This window comes from Lucilia cuprina, chromosome 5 (assembly GCF_022045245.1).
Source record: "Lucilia cuprina isolate Lc7/37 chromosome 5, ASM2204524v1, whole genome shotgun sequence".
NCBI classification, from domain to species: Eukaryota; Metazoa; Arthropoda; class Insecta; order Diptera; family Calliphoridae; genus Lucilia; species Lucilia cuprina.
The window spans coordinates 15,037,459-15,062,411 of NC_060953.1; the positions used below are offsets into that span (position 1 = coordinate 15,037,459).

Below are 24,953 nucleotides of genomic sequence, written 5' to 3' on the forward strand. Positions count from 1 at the left end.
ATTTTTACTCATTTTGTTTTGTTCTTTACAAAATGGAATAAAACTTTTAAGAGTTGCAAAATTGTGTAGTCAATATAAATAATGATTGCCAATGTTGTTTCTTAGTGTGTTTTTGTAAATAAAAATATCTAAGGAAACAAAATGAAAATTGAAACAGAATTTTATAAAAAAAAATATAATTTAACATTAATTACAATAATTTTACAGTTTTAAGTATATTAAAAAACATTGCAGCAAAATAACAATATTAAGGTAAGTGGTGTTTTTAATTAAAAATATTGCAAAAAAGAATCCGTTACCATCTAAGTTCTATATAAGGAGAAATTTGTTGATTTTGTTAAATGTTTGTATAAGAACCAGTTTCATTTAGTATAATCTTTTGTTTCAGAACTTTTTTAAGACAACATACATACATATAACAATTTGTAAGAGCAAATTGTTAATAAATTAATAATATTAACAATTTCACAATCTTTCGAATTTTGAAAATTAACTTATTGATTAACAATATCGTGTAGAATAAACAATTTATTTTTTTATGGTAGAATTAATGCCTAAATTCAGAAAGAAGAAAAGAAAATTATTTTTAAAATTTTGTGTGAAAACTACATACTCAGTTTTTGTTAGTGTTTTTCATATAAAATTTTAAATATTGTTCTACATTTTTCTTTCTAAATACGGACCAAATGAATTTATTTAATATAAATATGTATATAATCTAACAAACATAAATAATTTTTCTGACAAAGTTACAAAACAAAACTTGTAAGTTTACGTGAACTTAACATTTTCTGAACATTTTTCTGTTAATGATGTGACCTCTTATTACAGCATTTAGAAATAGTTTTCGAACTTAGAAGGTTATTTAACATAATCGAGGTTTAATTTCAAAGATGGCCCTTAATAAATTGTCGACTTTTGGTGGTAAAATATTAAGAATTAATTCAAATCTCCAAGCTTTCTTTTTTATACCATTTTATTCCGGTGATATTAAACTTTTAAATAATTTTTATAATTTCAATTAATTCAAAATTTAGTTTCAAAATTTAATGCTTATTCATCAATATAATAGCAAATTATTGTAAAACTTGAAACAACTTTGTTAAAAGTACCTATAGAACCGTTTAACTCTTTTACGTATACGGGTCACCAGTGTCCCAAGTTATTTTTTTAATTTTTCTCGATTTGGAGCGTTATTTTGAGTTCACAGCTACAGTAAATGGTTATTCCGTATTTTTTTAGAATTTGATGTCACTACATGCTTAAAAGGATAATATCCTGCGATATCCTCCGAAAACACTTTTCATTTTTCATCAAAAATGATCATATATGTACGTCAAAATAAAGTGTGTGGTGTCATAACCATAAAAAGTCCAGCTGTTTAGTTTTCTAAAATCAATTTCTAAAATTGAATATTCTGAAATTGCCAAAAATAAATATAAATATTTAGAATTTTTATTTTCAAAATATCTTTTAATATTTCATTTTTTAATTATTAAAAAAGTTCAAATTTACATAAATCAATTTCTAAAATTGAATATTTTGAAACGCATGGAATTGGCAAAAGTAAAACAAATATTTAGAATTTTTATATTCAAAATATCTTTTAATGTTTCGTTTCTTTAATTATCTAAAAAAAATTTATTTAAAACATCTTTTTTTTCAATTAAAATTTATTTTTCTAAAATTTGTTTCCTTAAACGTTTTTACAATAATTTTGCAAAACCATTCCTAACTATTCCTGTTTCTTATGTCAAATCATATCACATCAACTAATAACTGTATTACTTGAGCAGAAAGTAGAAGAAAAGAAAACTTTGCAAATACTTTTTGCCTTTTTCTTCCACTACATTCACACACTAGCCATTTCATTTACTCCAATGTAAAATTATACGAAATTTTCATTACGTTCAATGTAAACAATATAATGACATCTCTTTTTTATACACATTCACACAGCGAATGTTTCTTTTGCCAAATTGTTTCACTTTAAGATTTTCTTTGTATTTCTTGGCTAAATTTGAGGAACGTAGTGAGAAACAACGATTCATTGTTGCTTGGACGTGGCAGCCATGACGTGATTTTTTGACTTTGGATGAACGTAAAACTTAGAATTATAATAAAAATTATTTAATTAAGTTACAGAAAGAAAGAAAAAATATCTTGAGATTCCCTGAAATTATTGCTTTGCAATAAACTCGAAAACGTGTTGTATACAATAATAAAAAAACAACGAAATATTAAGAAAGTAAAAAGTGCCGGAACAAGATTGTTAAAAAGAAAAATCTTCATTACTAAAGAAATCAAGTGCGTAATTATATTGATAAATTTGATTTGATGTTAAAAAGTGAAATTTTTTCATGTGTTTATATTATTTTTTTTTGAAAAATTAATTTCCCAATTTTGTGTCGAACCTTATAAAGTAATTAATTTACGATTTTTATACTTTTTTCCTTCCAATAAAACGTCTCGTTTTCTCACTTTATACAGCAACAAAAATTTTACATTTGTTACAAAAGACAGCCGTGTATTAAAAAAAAATCGTCGTGTTTTATGCGAAGTTCAATTGAATTTTTTTTCTTTCGCTTTTCATTATAAATTATACAATTTTTTAAAAAAAAAACGTTTTGTTAAAACTTTACTTACAAAATAAATAGTTTTTATTGTAATTATTTGTTAACTATTGAAATCATAATATAAAATATGTTAATTTAAGAAAAGAAAAAAAAATAGAATTACCTATAATGGAATGATAAAGAAAAATTTCATCAGTCACCAAAAATTACCACCAACAATAAAAACAACAACAACCACCATTATATTCACTACTACCACCTCTATCTTGCTCTCGTTCTCGCTCTCTCTGTCTGTCTCTTAACTGAACAGCAATCAACAACAACAACTAAACCTTTCAACCTATCAACAATAATAACAACAACAACCACAACAACAATATGAGTGTATCAACTAAGTTGAATTATACAAGTCACAGTAAGCAAAAATGGTATGAAAAAAAATAAGCACCAACCACTAATACCACCAGAAAGTAAAACAGAAAAAACAAATATATATATGAAATCAAAAATGAAAAAGAAAAAACTCAACCAGCCATTGTGAAAACAACATACTACATACATTTATTGGCCAAGTATACGACGCAACAACCTTGGTTTGAATAATTTTTGGTATATAAGGTGATTTTTTTATTTTTCGTCCCTAACCTCCTACTCTCCTCCCTCAATATAGAATAGTAACTATATTTAAATTATAGAAAAATTTATTAGAAATATTAAAATTTGTTTAATTACAAATAAATTTTCTATTTCTTCTCTGTCCACCCCTGCCCCCCATGCTGCTGATGCCTTTTTTTCAACAAATTAATCATCTTCACTCTTTGGTTTCAATTCAATTCATTTCTACTGTATTCTTCTTCTTCCTTGTCTCTAGGTAGTTGATTTTTTTGTTGCTGTCTTTCATTTGTTGTATTTTTTTTTTTTGATTCACTTGTATTTTGTGCAATTTACATTTTTCTCTTTCTTACACGAACTTAATAGTTATTTACGAATGTCGGGAAAATCCCAGAAACCAATAGAAAATTCCATGTATTTTTTAACACAATTTTCTTGTTTTTTTTTTAAACTGTGTGGTGTTAAAAAAATGATTGTTGAATTTTTGGCCAAGTTGAGCAGATGTTGAACACTTTTTCTACATTTCTATAAGGATGAGACTATTTTTATGCATTATTAATATAAATAGTAACAAGAAGCCTAGATTAGTATATTATTTAAAATTATCTGTATAGCTGTTGTCAGATCTTACAATGTTGTCAAAAAAAGCCTTTCTCACATTGTTGCAAACAAAAATTTGAATTTTACACGGATTTTAGACATTTTCTGACAACATTGACCTTATGTTTCAGTGGTTATAGACCACTTTCCAGTTTCCATACAGTCCATACGCTCTCATACCTTCGATATTGGGGTATTTGTGTAGAATCCGTATAGCACATTGTCATTGAATTCATTTAAAGCTGTGATATATGGTTGTCTAATCTTACAACATTGGCAGGAAAATGATCAAGAATTTTTTTTGTTTTGAAACGTCAGAAAAAGCCTTACATTTTTGCAAGAAAAAAAATTTTAAGTTTACACGGTTGTTAGACATTTCTGACAACATTGTAAGATTTTACATATTTGTCTGAACTAATTTTGTAATTTTTCTAGACATATTTGTGTCTTGTTAATTTGACTGTATTAAACAGTTTTCTAATGGCAGTCCTTTAAATTTTAAGTTTTTTTTTGGACGGATTTTTCTGATAAAGATAATCTTCATTCTTTGGTTAAACCTAGTTTAATATATGTTTTGTGATTTTAAGTAATCAGTTACTTATTATCATACACTCTGTCTTCCTAATAAATTAAAAAAAAACTTAATATTTTAATGAAATAGTAATTTTCTGATTTATTTAATCGATGTTATTATTGTTTTAAATGATTATTTATATATATTTTTTTAAATTTTACATTTTACAAAAGTGGTATTTGCAAAAAAACAGCTGTACCGTGTTTATGTTTTTGACTGAAAGGTTGGCAATACTAAAAAAGTTAACTTATTCTAGATCTATAACTGAAAAACACAACCATCGCTTAAAGTCCGCCTAAATATATTCCGATTTTAATCTTACAGCTTGTTAAGCCTAGTTTAACTGAGTAGTAAGAAACCCGACCTTAGTCAATAATAAGGTACAGGCCGCAATTTTCAAGATAATTTGATGAAATTTGGACCAAACATGTTTTTTGGCTATTGAAAATGGTTGAAATCGTGATTATTTCACTTAGCCCCCATACATCCGTACCTACCGATTTGAACTTTGTATGCCATAATTACGTCAAATATTCTGCTATCTCTCTAAAAACTGGCACAAATAAGTTTTATATAAGTATAAATGACACTGCAGATTTTCGTAAGGATCGGCCTATATTTGACCCTAGCCCCCATACAAACCCTCCTTCAAAAAATGTCTTAAACGTCTAAAATTGACTTGTAACCATTTGTATCGCAATGAAACTCAACAAAACTAACTGTTATTTAAAAATATATCCTTTTCCCAAATTTACCGAGGATCGGCCCATATTTGACCTATATAAAGCCTCATCTAGAAATTTTGTTTTTTTTTATCAATAAATGAAATAAAATGAAAAAAAAATTGCTTTAATATTTTGTAATAATATTCAACATAAAAGTTTCTTTATAAAAAGCAAAAATTTTAAAAATATACTCATGGTGTAGGGTATTATATGGTCGGCCATGCCCGACTATACTTTCCTACTTGTTTTTAACTATAATCTAAAAATGATCCTCTGTAATCATAATTCCTTACAAAATAGAATATTCATCTTGAAGCTGTTTTATTTGTTTATCTTAAGCCATTCTCAAAAATATTTAAGTTTTCTAAAAGTTGCTTTTCAAAATTTTCTCGAATAATAAATTCCTAACGCAAACAGGTCAGGCCAATAGCCTAAGCACCCTAACTATTAAACTTTAAATAGCAAACACTTACAATTTATGTAACATTTTGTATTGTCTTTAATATACAAACTATAAGTAATAGTTTGTGGAAAGTAACTCTAGTAATTGGTTCTACAAAAATCCTGTTATGTTTTTCAATGTATTTTACATTAAAAAGTGAAGAAAAAATTTATTGTTTGATTTTGAATTTGTTTTTCTTTTATACTGCCAGCAGCAAGCCAACTTTTTGGTTTAACTTCCTCGACATGAAAACTTGTTGTATTAAATAATTTGATTTTGTTTTGTTTTTTTTTTTCTGTTCATGTATTTTATTTATTTCTTTTAAATTACCATTAATATGTATCAGTCAGCCATTAACAAAGTGACTAAACGGTTATGTTTTGATTTTTCTTAATAGTGTTAGTATGAGTTAGTTAGTGCCGTTAAATTTTAGCTCTTGCTCTTGCTCTCTGAGTTGATCTACAACAACGTTGTAAGACTTTTATGTTGTTTTTTTTTTTCTTTAAACAGGAGTACGAATGAAATATTTGAGGTCATATTGAGGAGGTTGGAGGGGAAGTAACTCACTACAAATACATGTATTATTTACAGTGGTTTATAAATGTTTGGTTTAACATTAATTATAGCTTTTAGAAAAGGAAAGTAATCTTTGAATAATGAAGGGGTTATAGTGTTTTAAATTTGAATGAAACTTAGCAGGATGATGAAAACTAACATGGTTTAAGATATCTGTGATAAGTCGTTAAATATGCTAAGCCTACTTTGATGTTTTACATTGTATACTTATAAGACTTTGCGATTACACTTTCTATAACCTTTTCTAATAGAAAAGAATAGTTTGGTTTAGAAAGCTTTTTCACACCCCAAACAAACCTGGCATGAACTGTAGTAAGTCTTCAACACTTTCACAGTACTTTCAAGCAGTATCGTCCATCCTTACACTACTCTTCGGACAAGTTCTTCTTCAGTTGTGTTCTCACAGCAAGTTTGGCGCGCGGTCCATTCACACAATATCGGCGAGAGTGAATATCAATTAGTCCATTAGCTTACTTATCATAACGACAATGCCACAGATGCCATAAACCTCTGGGGAATGTACCTTGGAAATCGAGTATTAAGGGGATCAAATTGAATTATGAAACTAAAAGCAAATATTTATAGAAAATATCTAATAGCTTTATATACGAATGTAGCCCACTGTATTGTATGTAGCTTGTGTTGTAAAATCTATAGTGTTGTTGTTTATTAATATAAACAATAACAACAACTTACTACTAATAATAAGAAAAAAATTATAAAAATTAAAACAAGTAGGAAAGTCTAGTCGGGCATGGCCCACCATATAATACCCTACACCATGAGTATATTTTTAAAATTTTTATTTTTTTTTAAAGATACTTTTACGTTGAATATTACCATAATTCCAAAATATTTAACAATTTATTGGAAAAAGACTAAAATTTCTAAATGAGGCTTTATATAGGTCAAATATGGGGCGATCCTCGGTAAATTTGGGAAAAGGATATATTTCTAAATAACAGTTAGTTTTGTTGAGTTTCATTGCGATACAAATGGTTACAAGACAATCTTAGACGTTTAAGACATTTTTTGAAGGAGGGTTTGTATGGGGGCTAGAGTCAAATAAGGGCCAATTCTTACGAAAATCTGTAGTGTCATTTATGCTTATGTAAAACTTATTTGTGCAAATTTTTAGAGAGATAATAGAATATTTGACGTAATTATGGCATAAAAAGTTCAAATCAGGTGGTACGGTTGTATGGGAGCTAGGTGAAATAATGCACCGATTTCAACCATTTTCAATAGGCTTCGTCCCTGTGCCAAAAAACATGCTTGGTCCAAATTTCATCAAATTATCTTGAAAATTGCGGCCTGTACCTTGCGCACAAGGTTTACATGGACAGCCAGCCGGACAGACGGACATGTCTTAATCGACTCAAAAAATGATTCTGAATCGATCGGTATACTTTAAGATGGGTATTGGACCAATATTTTTGTATGTTATAAACATCAGCACAAACGTATAATACCCTCCCCACTATAGTGGTGTAGGGTATAAAAAAAAGTAAATTTTTGTAGAAAATTTGTATTTTCTACAAACACTACAACAATAATAAACTTTAGAGAGATGGATATGTCTACCCTAAAAACAAATAATAATAAAGACAACAACAATAACAATCTATCTATCTATGTATCTGAACATCACGACCAAATTAAATGGTCATTAAAGCTTTGCATGATTATTTTTGATAAATATTTTTTTTGCTGTTGTTTATTTGTTTTTTTTTTCTTCTCTCTCTCTCATTTGTCTTGTCTTTTTTTACTATTATTTGTTTAGTGTATTTAGTATTTTAAATCTGGTGTTGTTGTATCTGTTTTTTTATGTAGCGCAGCAGCGTTCATTGAAATGTATTTCATATGTCTGAACAACAACAATAACAGCAACAACAAAAATTTATAATAAATAAATAAAATGAGCACAAGCGGCAGCAACAATAATAAGTAAGCTTTACCTTTTTTTCTCCTCCTGCTCCTCCTTCTACTTGTCTGCTTTGTCTTCTTCTGCACATACATATTACTTCTTCCACCATCAACCATACTAAATGTCTGTCTGTCTATCTGTCTGTCTACTGCTGCACTACTACTACACACTCAAATCTCTGTATGACAAGAAGTGAAAGTATTATATTTTGTGGCTGGTTTTTTTGATGTTATTTTGTATTTTATTTTATTAAATATTTTTGCTGTTGTTGTTTGCTTTACTTTATACTCTGTTCTCTGATAACTGACGACTGCAGTCGTAGCTTTAAACTCAGTCATAATGTCTGTCTGTCCGCCAGTTTGTCTCTGTCATTTATTCAATCAGTCATACATAACGTGACCAAATAAATGTGTGTTTTTTCTTCAAGATTTTAAAGGAATGAGATTTATTATACTCTACACCATTATAGTATAGGGAGGGTATTATACGTTTATGTTGTTTGTAACATACAAAAATATTGGTCCAATACCCACCTTAAAGTATACCGATCGATTCAGAATCATTTTTTGAGTCGATTAAGACATGTCCGTCCGGCTGGCTGGCTGGCTGTCCGCCGTTTTCAAGATAATTTGATGATATTTGGACCAAGCATGTTTTTGGGCACAGGGACAAAGCCTATTGGAAATGATTGAAATCGGTCCATTATTTCACCTAGCCCCCATACAACTGTACCTCCCGATTTGAACCTTTTTATGCCATAATTACATCAAATATTCTATTATCTCTCTAAAAATTGGCACAAATAAGTTTTATATAAATATAAATGACACTGCAGATTTTCGTAAGGATCGGCCCTTATTTGACCCTAGCCCCCATGCAAACCTACCTTCAAAAAATGTCTTAAACATCTAAAATTGACTTGTAACCACTTGTATCGCAATGAAACTCAACAAAACTAATTGTTATTTAGAAATATATCCTTTTCCCAAATTCACCGAGGATCATCCCATATTTGACCCATATAAAGCCTCATTTAGAAAATTTAGTTTTTTATCAATAAATTGCTTAAATATTTTGGAATTTTGGTAATATTCAACATTTTCTTTATAAAAAATAAAAATTTTATAAAAAGTTAAAATTTTAAAAATATACTCATGGTGTAGGGTATTATATGGTCGGCCATGCCGACTATACTTTTCTACTTGTTTTTTTCTACAATTATTCTATAAAATTATAAAATGTCTTCTAGATACCGAATTTAACTTCAAATATCGACTATAGCATTGATTGTAGATAGTAATCTAGTCTCGACTGTAGATATGACTATAGTCCAGATTGTACCCACGACTATATTATTGTTTGTAGTCTAGACTATAGAAAATATATCTGACTCGACTCTATCGCCAGGACAGCAGTCTGTAGCCTCGACTATGAATATGACTGCGTTCTCAATCATTGGGTAGATAGGACTATAGCCTCGACTGTAGACCAGACTATGATCGCTACTATTAATAACCTTAGAGTATCGGACTATACTATATTGGGAATTATCTACTTTACATAGCAATAGAAAATACTTTAGTGTGATGTTTAGACTAGATCATTGTTGGGACTTTTGGCAAAACAATTTTCAAAACTTAATTCTTAATACATATATAATTTTGCATTTTTATGAATGACAAAATTTTAGCCAATTCTGACAACAAATTGGGCTATGACTTGGTCACATTAATCATACACGACGATATATATATATAATATTTAGCTATTGTTTTTTTTTTTTTTTTAATTTTTTTTGCTGTTGTTGTCTAGTATAATCTTTAAGTTAGCGAAACAACTTACAAAGAAACAAAACAGAAAATAAAATAAAATCAAAACCAATTCAAGCAAACAAATAAAACAAGTTGAATTTGTTTAAAAAGAGTTACAATGTACTCTGGACAGCCACTACACTTTTTTTTAAATTTTTATTGTGGTACATACACAATACAGTGAGGGGCAAAGAAAATAAACTGTAGTTAAAGGGAAGATATAAAACTTTAAACGGTTTTATGAAAGTATATCTTAAAACCTATCCCCTGACATACTTTTTTATTTTGTAGATTAATTTCAATTGTGTATAACCTTTTCATTATCTTATTCCAATTGTAGAACCGAATTGTTGTAGAAATATCGGTGTATAATTCGTTAGGTATATTAGTTCAAAGCTTTCTATATGATCTAGACTTGACTGCATTCTCGACTATAGACAAGAACATTCATTAATGCCGTGCATGATCCATTTAAGTAATCACAAAAATTCTCCCCTGTAAACATTAGTAGTCCTATGTAATGCAGAGATAATGGATAATGTTTATTTTTTAAAAACAATAGGGTCAATCGGCTGCATTACATGGGGCCATATTGCGGATCATCTATGCATAGATAAATAGTTATATAGATAAATAGATAGATAGATAGATAGATATATAGATAGATAGATAGATAGATAGATAGATAGAAAGACAGACAGACAGACAGACAGACAGACAGACAGACAGACAGATAGATAGATAGATAGATAGATAGATAGATAGATAGATAGATAGATAAATAGATTGATCGATAGATATATGGATAGATAGATAGATAGATAGATAGATAGATAGATAGATAGATAGATAGATAGATAGATAGATAGATAGATAGTTAGATAGATAGATAGATAGATAGATCGATAGATAAATGGACGAATAGATAGATATATAGATAGATAGATAGATAGATAGATAGATAGAGAGATAGATAGATAGATAGATAGATAGATAGATAGATAGATAGATAGATAGATAGATAGATAGATAGATAGATAGATAGATAGATAGATAGATAGATAGATAGATAGATAGATAGATAGTTAGATAGATAGATAGATAGATAGATAGATAGATAAATAGATAGATAGATAGATAGATAGATAGATAGATAGATAGATAGATAGATAGATAGATTACGTGTTACTCACTTATGACATAATTTAAAATGGAGTATGTTTTTTTATTTTATTTATTTATTTTACATCAATACATAGAAAGCCTTCTTGGCCAATAATACATGTATCGTTAGATCTATATTCATGTCATTAACTGTTTTTCATATATTTGGATTAGTTTTGGATCAGTCCTTTTCTTTTTATCTGTACTTTTGACACGCGTGTCCGCAGTAGTCTTAATTTATGAAGGGTATGGCTTCAAAAAAGGTCTGAGGTCTCGAGTATACCCAAGACTAGAAAAAACTGGAATAGTTATATTATAAACTTATTCATACCCAAGTCTATATAGTCTTGACTGCAGCATAGACTATACTAAACTAATTATAACATAGTATTTACTTCTTGAATATATTTTTTAGGTTAGAAATCTTTAAACAGAAAAAAACATTCGTTTACAGATGTCGCTGAATTGATAATATTTGGCTGAATTATGAATCCATTTATTTTGTTGTTTTCTAATTTGATCAACACTGTATATGGGGAAAATATATAATACGAATTTATTTTGTTTTTATTAATATAACACACACTTGTTTTCTTTCATATTCTTTATTCAACATGTTATTTTTGTTTAAATAATTCCTCAAAAAAAATTTGTTTATAATTTTTTCATTGACGTTTTCTTATAAATCTTCACATTTACCAAAAGTTTAGGCATACTGTTTGTAATCTCTCTCTTAAGTTTCTCAGGTATTTTCTGAATTCAAATTTTGATTAATTCTTTTAGATATGACATCGAAAAGTTTGTTACTTAAAATCAACTAAATCGGTCTAGAAATATTTATAATAAAAGTTGTTATTAAAAAAAGAAATAAAATTTTAAATTATAATTATCACCTTGATGTGTCTACTTTAAACAAAACTATAATTTTCCTATTCTTTTTAGAAAAAAACAAACTTTTTGTTTTGATTATTTTTATTTTTTTAACTCTCATAATAAGTTAATTACTTAAACCATCATTTCCTATAACATTCCCCCTCTTTTTTATATTATTATTATTTTTTATTTTATTTTGGAATTTCAACGTTTGGCATTGATTAACGTAATATACAAATGGCTCTCTGCCCCAATGTTTATGGACTTTTGTTTTTTTCATCTATATATATATGTATATACTATATATATTTTATTTTGTTGAAAAATCATCTAGCTAGCTGTGTCTCTACTTATTGAATTTGCATGGTTTATACTGGTTTTGAGGTTGAAACTTATTTCATTGTATTTGTGATCTTAAACGAGTCTGCTATATATAGTAATTCTCTCTTCTTTGTTATTTATTGGGTCTAGTATTTGTTTGCTTCAACGGTTTTTATTTATGTGTGTTTTTTTTTTGTTTTTGTTTTTTCTTCTTCAAGTTTGATCTATTTAAACCAAAGATGCCATATGTCATTTCATGTTTACTTGATTTATTAGAAAATTTACTTATTAACAAAATTTAAAAGGTATTATTAATAATAGTCGTTGTTACTACTAGCGAAATATTGTGATTATCTTTATTTCTAAGTTTAGGTTAGGTATCGAGGGCAGCTGCTTCATGAGCAGCTCACATGGGTCCATTTATGGTTGGTCCCGTTGTGTTACCCTAGTAGGCACAGGAGTTTGTTATAATTTCACTCTCTGCTTCCAGATCTAAACCAAACGGTTTCATTTATGTAGCATAGGATATTCTTCAAGCCTATCCATGAAAGCTTCTACATACCAGCCAGAAAGAGAGCTCCAAAGTGATTCTCCCTACTCTTGGAAACATGGGGCAAAAGCAAAGAAGATGTGATATCGTTTCATATTCTTCCTCATTATGACAACTTCTGCAGTAGTCATTATATCCAAGACCTAGTCTCCTGGCGTGAGTGCCAATGACACAGTGTCCAGTGATTACTGATGCAAGAGTCCGTATCTGCTCCCTTCGGAAGCTCATAAGTAGTCATGATCTTCTGGCATCATATAGGGGCCAAATAGACCTCGAGACTTGACAGGTGGTTTCATTGAGCCATTCCCTCCAGTTTGGCTCTACAAATCATTGCACTTAAGCATCTTCATCACGACAAGATTACTACCATCGCAGATGAATATTTTAAATAGTAAACTATTTCTTGTAAACATTGTTAGTACATGGTGTGGGTAATAACTTGACTCTATTTATTTCGAGCTTTCTCAGATATCGCACTATACGAGTTGTTATAGATGGGATCTCATTAAAGATTAATTCAGGGGTACCGCAAGGCATCGTTCTTTTCGCTACCCTATTTCTTATCTTTATATATGTCCTTCTATGTTAAACTTCCAACTCTACATACAGATGACAGCAGTATCTGCCAATCTTATTCATTCAATCATATGTCAAGCCCTCTAGAGATTGGGGCTATGAGGCACAATATGAATGAATCGCTTAATCACGACTTGATAAAAATCTCTAAATGGATTCGTGTTAACAGAGTCGATTTTAACGCCTGCAAGACTCCAATGTTGTTTTTTAACACATAAACACTTGGCATATATTGTTGTTCCATCTATATGTATATGGATGATGTAAATATTAAGCAATCAGAAACTCTTAATGTTCTGGGCATGAAAATTCAGTGCAATGTCCGCTGGACTAAATACATTTTTCAAGTTTCGAAAAAAGCATTCAAGAGTCCCAGTTTTCTTCGAAAGCGTGTAAGGCATACTTCACTCTATCTGATCTTCTTACTATTTACATCACTTATATCCGACCGAAAATGAAATATAACCCTCATGTATGGGCCGGATCTTTAAAGTCTATTTTGGAGCTACTCTATCGCGTACAGGAGAGGACGAAGGTACTTATCGGTGATAGTAGGGTATCTATCCAACTCTATTGATTCACTGGAGCACCGTTGCAACGTGGGATGTATTTGTCTGTTCTATTGATACTGCAATGGAATGCGTTCCTTTGAAATTACGGAACTTGTTCTCGATACCCGTATATTCTTGCATAACACACGTCTTTATTCAAAAACACACCCATTTGCGGAAGATTGGCTAGTGGACCGCACTCTACTCTACACTATTCCCTCTATTCTCTTTCCCACAACCTATTTTCCTAGTTCCAACATAATGCTTCGCTTAAGTAGGGGTCATCCCCTGAGTGCTGGTCCAATTAAAAAAAAGTTCCAATATTATGTTGTTTGCAGAACTAAAAGAAGAGTTTCATGATCTTTCATGCTTTTTGTATATTTACTACTAAATTTCTGTGCCATTTTTAACCTTTGACCTTTGAAAATAACATTTTTCTGTCAACAAATTGTTAATATATTTCGGAAGTAAGGAAAAACAACTTGAATATTTTATATACAAAAATAATCCAAATTTTTAACAAACTCATCTTTGTAGAGTATCATATGGCCGGCCATGCTCATGCCCATTCACATTTATACATAATTGTTTAAATGTACATATCAAACAAAATTCTTTACTATTTTTCCTAACTGTTACTTTATGTGGGTCAGTTACGCTTTATAATTATTGACCTGTTACGTTTAAAACAAAATAAAAATAATAAAATTAAAACTATTAAAAAGAGGGGAGAATGAAGTAATTTTAAAGTAATATAAAAAATACTTTCAATATTACTAACGACCTACTTTATAAACAAACCGTGTATACATATATATATTATTTCTATGGGAATATATTTGTCAACACAAACGATTGTCAATAGAAATACAATTAAACTAAAAGAAGAAAAAAATGCGGTAAATTATAGATAAAATGACATAAAAAGGTTACTAGTACTTTTTGTCAGACAATGTATACAGTGAAATATAGCATATAATTTAGTTAAAGTACTAGTTTATAACTCGTACATATTTGTCCAATTCACAATCGGTGTTGTACGGTTGTATAGTAGTATGTCGTAATTTTTTTTATAATTGATTTGTTTTTGTTTCATAAAAATTTATTTGAAAAATTGTTTATGACTTACAACACTACAACGATACGACATCGATTGTGAATTGAACAATTGTGTATTTGCTATACTACACAAAAAAATGTTTACCGATTTGTTCTATTTTGGGTATGTGAAATTAAATTAATATGCATAAAAATCAAGTTAATGAATTTGATACAATAGATATATAGTGTACGATGAAAAGTGAATATACACAAACAAATTACTATAATATCCAAAGCATAGAACACACAAAAATTTATTTATTGCTACAATTTATTAATATATTGTATTTATTTTTGACTTTTTTCGACTTATTCCGACTTTTCGACTATTTTCGACTTTTCGACTATTTTCGACTTTTCCCAATTATTTTCGACTTTTTCCGACTTTTTCCGACAAGATTAATATTTGCAGTGTTGCCATACAAAACAACAGAAAACGTCACTTTTTGTTATCAAAATAATGCATGATTTATAAAAAAAGAAGAAGATAATTGCAAATGTAATATGAAAATTAATGAAAACTTAAATTTAAAACAAAAAAATATATTTACTAACTTTTTTGTCTTGAAAAAAATCCCTTGTTGTGAAATTTGTTGATTTGAATTTTGTAAACATTGAACAGCTGTTCTAACAAAATCAACTACAGTGATTGAATTATTCACAACAAGTTCACAATAGCGATTTTCCCTTTGAGAGAAATTTAAATTTCAAGGGAACAACATTTTCACTTCTATTGGCTATGGGGGTGATTGTGTAGTCCCCATAATTTATACTTATCGACAAATCAAACATTTTAATGTTTATTTTAATAAAAATTGTATTAATTTGTTTGCATCAGCTGTTTACACAAAAAAAACTTTCGAGGATTAAATTTAATGACTAATCCTTCACCTAAAAATTGGCCCTTAGTATGCAATTCAAAAACAAACTCTCCAAGTTCCAAATCCGATCTTTCTAATACTGTTACTACTACATCACATTTTTATCAGGAGAATTTGTAATTTCTTCAACTGAGTTTTATAGGAAGACATAGATTCTCTCAATCTTTAGTTTTATAGGAAGACATAGGGTCTCTCACAATATTTCTTTAGAAAATCTATTCGGTAAAACTTTCAGGTTGTAACCTCTTGAATACTGAGCTATTTTTTCCTCTTTCCTCTTAAACTCAAATCTACTCTAAAACCTTTTTTGAATACCGCAAGTTTCGTTAATATTGCCTCTGATTAAAACAGACATTGCTTTTGATAACATAATAGTTGTTCCTTCAAAATTACTCCTTTGGTCCTAAATATCCAACCTTTTATATAAACTAATCTACTATTCTCAAAGTCCTTAATATAACTAATGCTTTGTATACACGGTTGTTAGACCTTACAAAGGTTGGCAGTAAAATGTACGGAAAATGTCTAATAACACTGCCAACTTACAAATTTTGTTTTGCAAAATTGTCAATAATGATTTTTCTGACAACGTTGCAAAAGAAAAATTGTAAGTTCAGACGATTGTTGGATATTTTCTTAACATTTTACTGACAACGTTGTACATGACTGATTATTTTTGTCCCGGAATATAAAAATATCATCCTATCTTATGCTATGAAAACATGGTTGTTAGATCTTACAACTTTTTCAGTTAAATGTGCAGAAAATGCCTAATAATACTGTCAACTTAAATATTTTGTCATGCAATATTTTATGTGTTGCTTTTTCTGACAACGTTTAAGTTCAGACAATTATTAGACATTTTCTAAACATTTTACTGACAATGTTGTAAGATCTGACAAACGTGTATGACGGCTTTTAGTTACAATTTGTTGACTGGAAATTTATGTCTCTTGCAAGTTCGTCCGATACCTCATTGCTGTGTAATAGGCTATGTCGGCCATAATGTAAATAGCCTCAAAAATATTATTAAGAACATTTTCTATGAGTGTACGAGTACGCCGTCACATAACATAAATATTGTTTATGTGACAGCATGTCAGCAATGTAGACACTGGCACCTAAACTAGTGCCAAGACATCGGTAAATACTGTACATCGAAACCACACCATTCCTTTCTATACGAAAGCTCTACAGTTTGCATTCTATTCCAGAAATCTAAATGTTATCCTCATTAAATAGACGCATTTCGTACAGGATTTTACCAATGTTTACTCCCCATACATAATAGAATCATATATTCAAGCTTTTTGGGATGTACAACTTACGACACACTGTGTTAAGTATCTTTCTTTGCATGTACGTTCTGCGTAAATTTACAACAAATATTTTTTTTAAATTCAATTAAATTATTATTCATTTTTCGTTAAGTGTAAAGACAAAAATAGTTTTCTGTTGAAAAAATAAAAAAAAAAAAACAAGCAAAAAAAGAGCATGGCAACAAAACACACAACACAATGTCTGACAAACACACACCTCTCTCTGAGAAAAAAAAACAACAACAACAACATACAAATTATTTGCTGTTTAAATGACGACAATGAAACGTGTTGTATTAGGTTTTTGTTACATATCATCATCAAATTGTATCTATCACACGAGTATACTATACATATGTTTTTATGTTTTTTTGTTGTTTATTTATAATATTAATTTTTTGCTCGCTCATTTTAAATAGCGTCGTTGTCGTCGTCGTCGTTAGTGCCCCTTCCGCCCTCTCATATACAAAAACGTAATTTATGCGAATTGTTTTCTTTTTTTTTTGCTTTTTTCATTATTACAACAACAAATAATAAGAGTAAATCAATTTACCAACCTAACCGATCATCCAGTTAAAAATTTTATTGTTTATTAGCATTATTTAATTAGAATTTAAGCTACCGTTATATTTAAATACATATTTGTAGTTATCAAAGTTTAATTTGGGTTTTTTTAATGAATTGTTATTAAACAAAAGAAAACAATATTTAGATTTGACCTTCAATATGTATACTAAGTCTCTAATAAACTCTAGCTATGACGGCAACAGTAGTATTATGCGAGGGATGACTGATAAGTAAAACGTAAAAATAAGCATTGCTGTCAGTTGTCAATAAGATTATTTTGACAGCTAATAATCTTATTGTCTCTTTTACCATATACAACATAAATACCATACCGCCTTTTTGCATAAGGCGGTTAATATTTAACGAAAATTTCACCATTATAGACTAGTCTACCGAAAGTAATCCATACTATAGACTAGACTATAGATTGTATTTTAGGCTAGGATACAGATTAGATTACATACAAGACTATGATGCACTAGACTTTAGGTAATGTTAGGTTAAGAAGGGTTATACACCGCAAAAACGGTGTATATCCACTCGGAGACCATAAGGTCCATTGTGATTCCCTTCAAGAAGTGAAGACACAAAAACAGAGAAGCCAAAACACCACCACAAACACAAGAATGAAAGAAAATAGGTAAAGAGTGGAGATTCAAAACAGATAAGCCAAATCTAAATCTACCACAAAATAAGAGTGAAAGAAAATGGTAGAGAGGTCATATTAATAGATAGTTAAATCCAGATAAGTAAATAATTATATATATAATAAAGAAAAAATCCACGTCCGCTTATAAAGCCCAGTCAAAGAAGTGACTAATTCCATTGACAAAACCTAGTAGACTGCGAGGGTTAAGTCCCGCAATTTACCCCAGTTCGCCATGGAACCTATTCCCTAGCCATTTCAACCTGAGGTTCTGTATCCTAGGACACTGGCAAATAATATGCTCGATCGTCTCCACTTCCTCCTCATCTTCGCATAATCTGCAATAGTCCGGTACACTACTGTCCCACTTACTGACAAAGGTTCTAACTGAGCAGTGTCCAGTTAGAATCCCTATCAGAACCCTTAGACTGCGTCTATCCAGTCCTATAAGTATTTTGGTAGCACCCATATCAAGTTTTGGCCACAGGGCCTTTGATATTTTGCAATCCAATCTACTATTCCAGGACTGGTTAATGATATCACGTATTGTTTCGAATATTAACCTATTATAGTGACAAATGGGTGGTTTTACCATCCTTAACCTGTCATCTATATCAAGGTTCGAACCTGGCTAGTTCGTCCGCAACCTCATTACCATGCACATTACAGTGCCCTGGCACCCAACACAATCTAATGACAAACAGTCTCATAATGTCCCTAAGGGCATTTCTACAATTTACAACTAGGTGCGAGTGTACCGTGTGACAATCCAATGCTCTAAGAGCAGCTTGACTGTCAACATAAATTGTCACAACCGACCCCGGATCGATATGATTCCGAATCAGTTCCGTCGCTTTCCATATCGCTAGGATCTCTGCTTGGAAGACATTACATTCGTCAGGGAGTCTGAATGACCGTTTTATGTTGATATCAGCGATATAGAAACCGGCACCCGTGTCGGTCTCCATCTTGGACCCGTCAGTGAAAACTGCGCCACCCACCAAACAGTCTATCGGATACAAGCCAATCATCTCTAGTTAGAAATTCTATCAAAGGTGCTTCCCCGAAGTCTAGAGTTGCGATATCATAATCCGTAATTCCGTGAAGGGAATTACCCTGATCAAGCAGACCTACTTCGTACAATGCACTAGACTTTAGTCATTTGTAATTTCTCGAAAATTTTTGATAATTGACAAATTTTTGGTAATTCCCATTTTGAAAACGTCAAATTTGAAGGGAAAATCGTCAAACTGGCAACACTAATCAAATTGATATTACTCTTGTAATATTCTTTGAAAAACATCTCTTTTTGTAATAAAAATATAAACTTCTACTGTACATAACTTGTATTTATAAATTAATTTTTATATATTGCTAAACACCACCTGATGATGAAGAAATGAAGTGAAATACAATAATTAAATCTCTGACTCATTTTTTTTGTTTTTTATTGTGAACCTCGTCGTTAGTTGTGTGTGTGTGTGTATGTGACTGACTGACTACTCTGGCTGGTGTTCAGCGATGCACGAGTAGAATATTTAAGTAATGGCGTGTGCAAAATGAAAAAAATTCATTTTTAAATTAAAACAAAAACAACAACTGCAAACAAAAACCATATATACAGAAAAAAACACAACATTTTTTTAAGGACATTCATTTTAATAAAATACAAATGAGAAAAATAAAGGTCAATAAATTTACTTTTATGCAAAAGTTGTAAAAAAAAAGGAAAACAAAGGAAAAAAGAAACAAACAATACTGCACTAAAAAGATACAGAAAAAAATCAGTGTGTGATAAAATCATTTTCTTTAGCTTGGCTTTAATTATAAATATAATTTATTTCATATGACAAATAACTTACTTGTTCATGCTAATGAATGTTAAGTCAATTATAATCCTCTGATATATCGACAGATTCTATCTTAGATACCTACGTCAGTTAAATCTTGAGCCGTACAAAATGGTAACATTTTTGTAAACTCTATCCAACCTTTGGTATTCAAAAACAATGTTTGCCCTATTATCCAATCCTATGATCCGAAATACCAAACAGTTTAACTTAACTCATTCGTTCCCACGACAATTGGATCTTTGCTCCGGAACGACGCGAGTCATACTCGGCCAAAGATTGTATCAACCGAAAGTTTTTTCCCCAGGAAAGAACTATCGGCCACAGTCGAGCTGTTACAACAACAACTAAACTCATTCACATATACGGGACACCGGTGTTCCAAGATTTTTTTTAAATTTTTCTCGATTTATAGTTTTTTTGTGTTCACAGCTACAGTTAATGGTTATTTCCAAAAAAAAAAATCGTTATTTCTTTGAATTTGATGTCACTGCATGCTAAAAAGGATAATATCCTGCGATATCCTTCGAAAACACTTTCCATTTTTCATAAAAAATATCAATATCCTAGCAAATCTCTATAAATGTTTTTCTAAGTTGCCGTATAAGGGCCAATCTTTATATTTTTTTGTATGGCAACACTGCGAAATTTCATCTTGTACTCAAAAACATCAAAAGGGATTAACATCAGAATAATTTTTTTTTTTCGATTAACTAAACTGATTATTAATTGGCATTTGATAGCCAACTCAAATACATGAATCAGTGGAGCATATTGTTCTTTTTTACTTCAGATAAAATTTTCTGGTTCAAAAGTCTCTTCTTGAAAAAAAACTAACATTTTAAAGATTCGCTATTGTTCACGTTTACAAAAAACAATATCTCACTAAATACCTACCTAGTCTATTTTAGTAGCAGCAAAATAACAACAACAAAATAAATATTAAATCAAAATATTTTATTTCTCTCTATAATGTTTAGCACGTACCCAATGCAATGCAACGTGATAAGAGTTTTTTTTTTACCTTATGACGATGATGAAAACAAAAGCATAACAAAAAAACAAAAAATAGCAAAGTCAGAGCAGGCAGCAACAGTTTTGCAGTACAATTTCTAATAACATCAAAGAAAAAATCTCTAAAAGAAATTTTCATATGTTTATAAGTTTATACAAGCATGTAGGGGAGTATGTATATTATATATAAGCATGTATATTCTACTAACTAATGGGTGTAGTAACGTGCCCCTTTATATTGTTGTATAAGTTGTTGTTATTATTATTTTTTCTGTGTCATTAGTTGGTAAAATGTAAAAAACAAGACGTTAGTCTGTTAATATAATAAAAAAACTACAAAAACAACTACACCACAAAACTTATCAGTTTTTTTTTTGTTGTTGTTAGTAAAGAAATATAGAATTTAAAAGAAAACATGTATATAAAGAAAAGAAGGCGAGAGACTCATCAAAAAGAGAGTGTTTTTTTTGAAATAAACAAGAGAAACAAAATAGAATTTGGCAGAATTTGATTACATACTTCAAAAAATATTGGAATTTACCACAAATTCATTTAATGTTGACAGATGTTTTATTCTTTTTTTTATATGGCAACACTTTTTAGAATTTAACAGAATAACAGCTGATTACTGTCAAAATATATCTTAAGAGAATAGAATGAAATAAGTCTAAAAGAAATAAGAATAAAACGAGAGAGCAAATAATTATCTAAATATAGTTAATTAGCTGTTTAGAATTTATATTAAAATTTTATATTAAAAAAAACTAAACATTTGTTAAAATTATGTATTTCTTTAAAGAAAAATCAATGTAAAATTCTTTTAATTTAACAATCCATTTATTTGACTTTAAACTAGTTTATATATAAAATAACACGTAACAAAACGATTATATCCTGGTTAACAAAAACAACAAAAAGCAAAAATTTATTAAAAAAAAACCCAACGAACAACTTTTTTGTTTTATGTTTTGATGTATTTTTCTTCTAATATTATACACATTTTGCTTTCATATATATTTGTGTGTGTGTGTATGAGAGAAGATGAAGTAAAATGCCAGTGATGATGAAAACTAAGCAAAAAAAGTATTTAGTACTTTTTTGTTTGTACATTCTCTAGGGTTTTATATGCAATTAGTTTTCCTTGTCCAACTTTTAGTTAGTTAGCTTGTCAGATCTTACAACGTTGGCTAATCTGACAATGAAACATTGTTAAAGCCGTGATACACGGTTGTCAGTAAAATGTTCAGAAAATGTCTAATTATCGTCTCAACTTACAATTTGTCTTTTGCCAGAAGATCTTACAATATCATTGTAAGACAAAAAATTAACTGCCAAAAAATGTCAGTTTACACTGTTGTATTTCAAAAGTTGTAATTTATTTTAGTTGCCTGTTATTTTAATGTACTGTGCTGCCATTGTCAGTTGCAGAAAATTCGCATATCTGACAATAAAAATGGTCAGACAATTAGGTATCCGGGAATTTAAACGAAATTCATATATTAACAGAATAGTTAGATTTCTGACAATAATATTGCTTTACAACACATATACTGACAATGATTTTTCAAACAATCCAAGAGAAAAATTTTATGCTCACACAATTGTTAGTAATTATACCCTACACCACTATAATGGGGAGGGTATTATAGGTTTGTGCTGATGTTTGTAAAATACAAAAATATTGGTCCAATATTCACCTTAAAGTATACCGATCGATTCAGAATCATTTTTGAGTCGATTAAGACATGTCCGTCCGTCTGTCCGGCTGGCTGGCTGTCCATGTAAACCTTGTGCGCAAGGTACAGGCCGCAATTTTCGAGATAATTAGATGAAATTTGAGACCAAGCATGTTTTTTGGCACAGGGACGAAGCCTATTGAAAATGGTTGAAATCGGTGCATTATTTCACCTAGCTCCCGTACAACCGTACCTCCCGATTTGATCTTTTTATGCCATAATTACATCAAATATTCTATTATCTCTTTGAAAATTGGCACAAATAAGTTCTATATAAGTATAACTGATATTGCAGATTTTCGTAAGGATCGGGCCTTATTTGACCCTAGCCCCCATACAAACCTACCTTCAAAAAATGTGTTAAACGTCTAAAATTGACTTGTAACCATTTGTATCGCAATGAAACTCAACAAAAGTAACTGTTATTTAAAAATATATCCTTTTCAAAATTTACCGAGGATCGGCCCATATTTGACCTATATAAAGCCTTATTTAGAAATTTTAGTTTTTTTTATCAATAAATTGTTTAAATATTTTGGAATTATGGTAATATTCAAAGTAAAAGTTTCTTTAAAATAAATAAAAATTTTAAAAATACACTCATGGTGTAGGGTATGGTTGGCCAAGCCCGACTATACTTTCCTACTTGTTTTCTGAACATTTTTTTTGCCAATGTTGTAAAATCCGATAACCGTGTTTACACATCTGACATTTTTCTACCAATGTTGTAAGATCTGACAAAAGCATATTCATATATATCTTTAGTACTTGTTTTGCTCTTGTTTGAAAGACTTTTGTACCCAAAGAATAGTACTTTTTTCCCAATTCTATTTTGCATCATTCACGATTCGTAATATAAAGCAAAAACTTGAAATAAACGTTAAACTACAAATTCATACACACATACATACATAGAAGTATTTGTATGTAACCTTTTTGTTTTTCTCGTTGAAAGTATATGAGATAGGAAGTGTGAGAGAGATAAACGAGAGACAAAGAGAAAATAGAAGAAAAATATACTAAATGAAGCAGTTCAATTAGTGGTGTGGTTGTGGTACCAGAGTAGTTTCTGCTGCTTAAGGTGACAATGGTGTGAACTAAATTTAATATTAAATAAAAAGAATTATATATAGTAAATGCATAATTTACTTAAGAAATAAACTATTAATATTTATTATATTTATATAAACTAAAGTGAAATATTATTTAAATAATTAAAAGTTTAATATTGATTTAAATAAAGAAATAATTGCAAAAATTGTGAATTAAAATAAAAAAAAGGAAAAAATTCCCATAAATTGTTGAAAAATGTCAAAAGTGAAATAAAAAAATTATAATTTGACAACAGTACAAAAAAAATTAAATAACGATTACAATTTTTCTTTATGCCAGGAGAACTAACGAATAAAATAAAACTCAACGAGTGAAAAAATGCGAGTGATCTTTTAAAAACAGCTGAGTGCAAATTCGTTATTAAAGCTAAAAGAGCTAAAGCGAAAAAAGGAAAAGAAAAGAAAAAACCAACGAAACATTCCATAACTTAAAAGAGAAGAGTGTTTAACAAAACAAAAAAAAAAAGAGAATAAAAGAAAAAATGGAACAAATATTTTAATTTAAGTGATAAAGAAAACAAGAAAAGTGTAAAAAATTCAATAAAAAAGGAAGCACACGACACATTAAATATTGGAGAAATTAATTTAGAAAAAAAAATGTGAAATCAAACTTAAAAAATTATAAAAATTAATTTAATTTTTTTTTAAAATATAGTTTTACAACAAATTACACGCGTCAGAGATATAAAGCAGCATTAAAGCAACAAAAAATTTCTGGAATTTTAACAAGTCAACACACACAACAACAATAACATCTTTAACAAAAACAACTGTAAAGATTTTTTTATGTATTGAAGAAGAAGAAGAAGAAAAAAAGTTACTACATGAAACACGTCCAATAATATATAA

General features: G+C 29.4%; 1 protein-coding gene and 1 long non-coding RNA gene across 2 annotated transcripts in view; both read left to right on the forward strand.

Moving 5' to 3' along the window:
- LOC111682657 (chromodomain-helicase-DNA-binding protein Mi-2 homolog) overlaps positions 1–24,953 on the forward strand; it is a 62,914-nt gene that overhangs the window by 629 nt on the left and 37,332 nt on the right. The window lies entirely within an intron of this gene.
- LOC124420436 lies at positions 1,673–24,912 on the forward strand. Its single transcript, XR_006941204.1, has 2 exons — positions 1,673–2,307; positions 24,760–24,912. It is a non-coding gene; the product is annotated as an uncharacterized LOC124420436 (long non-coding RNA).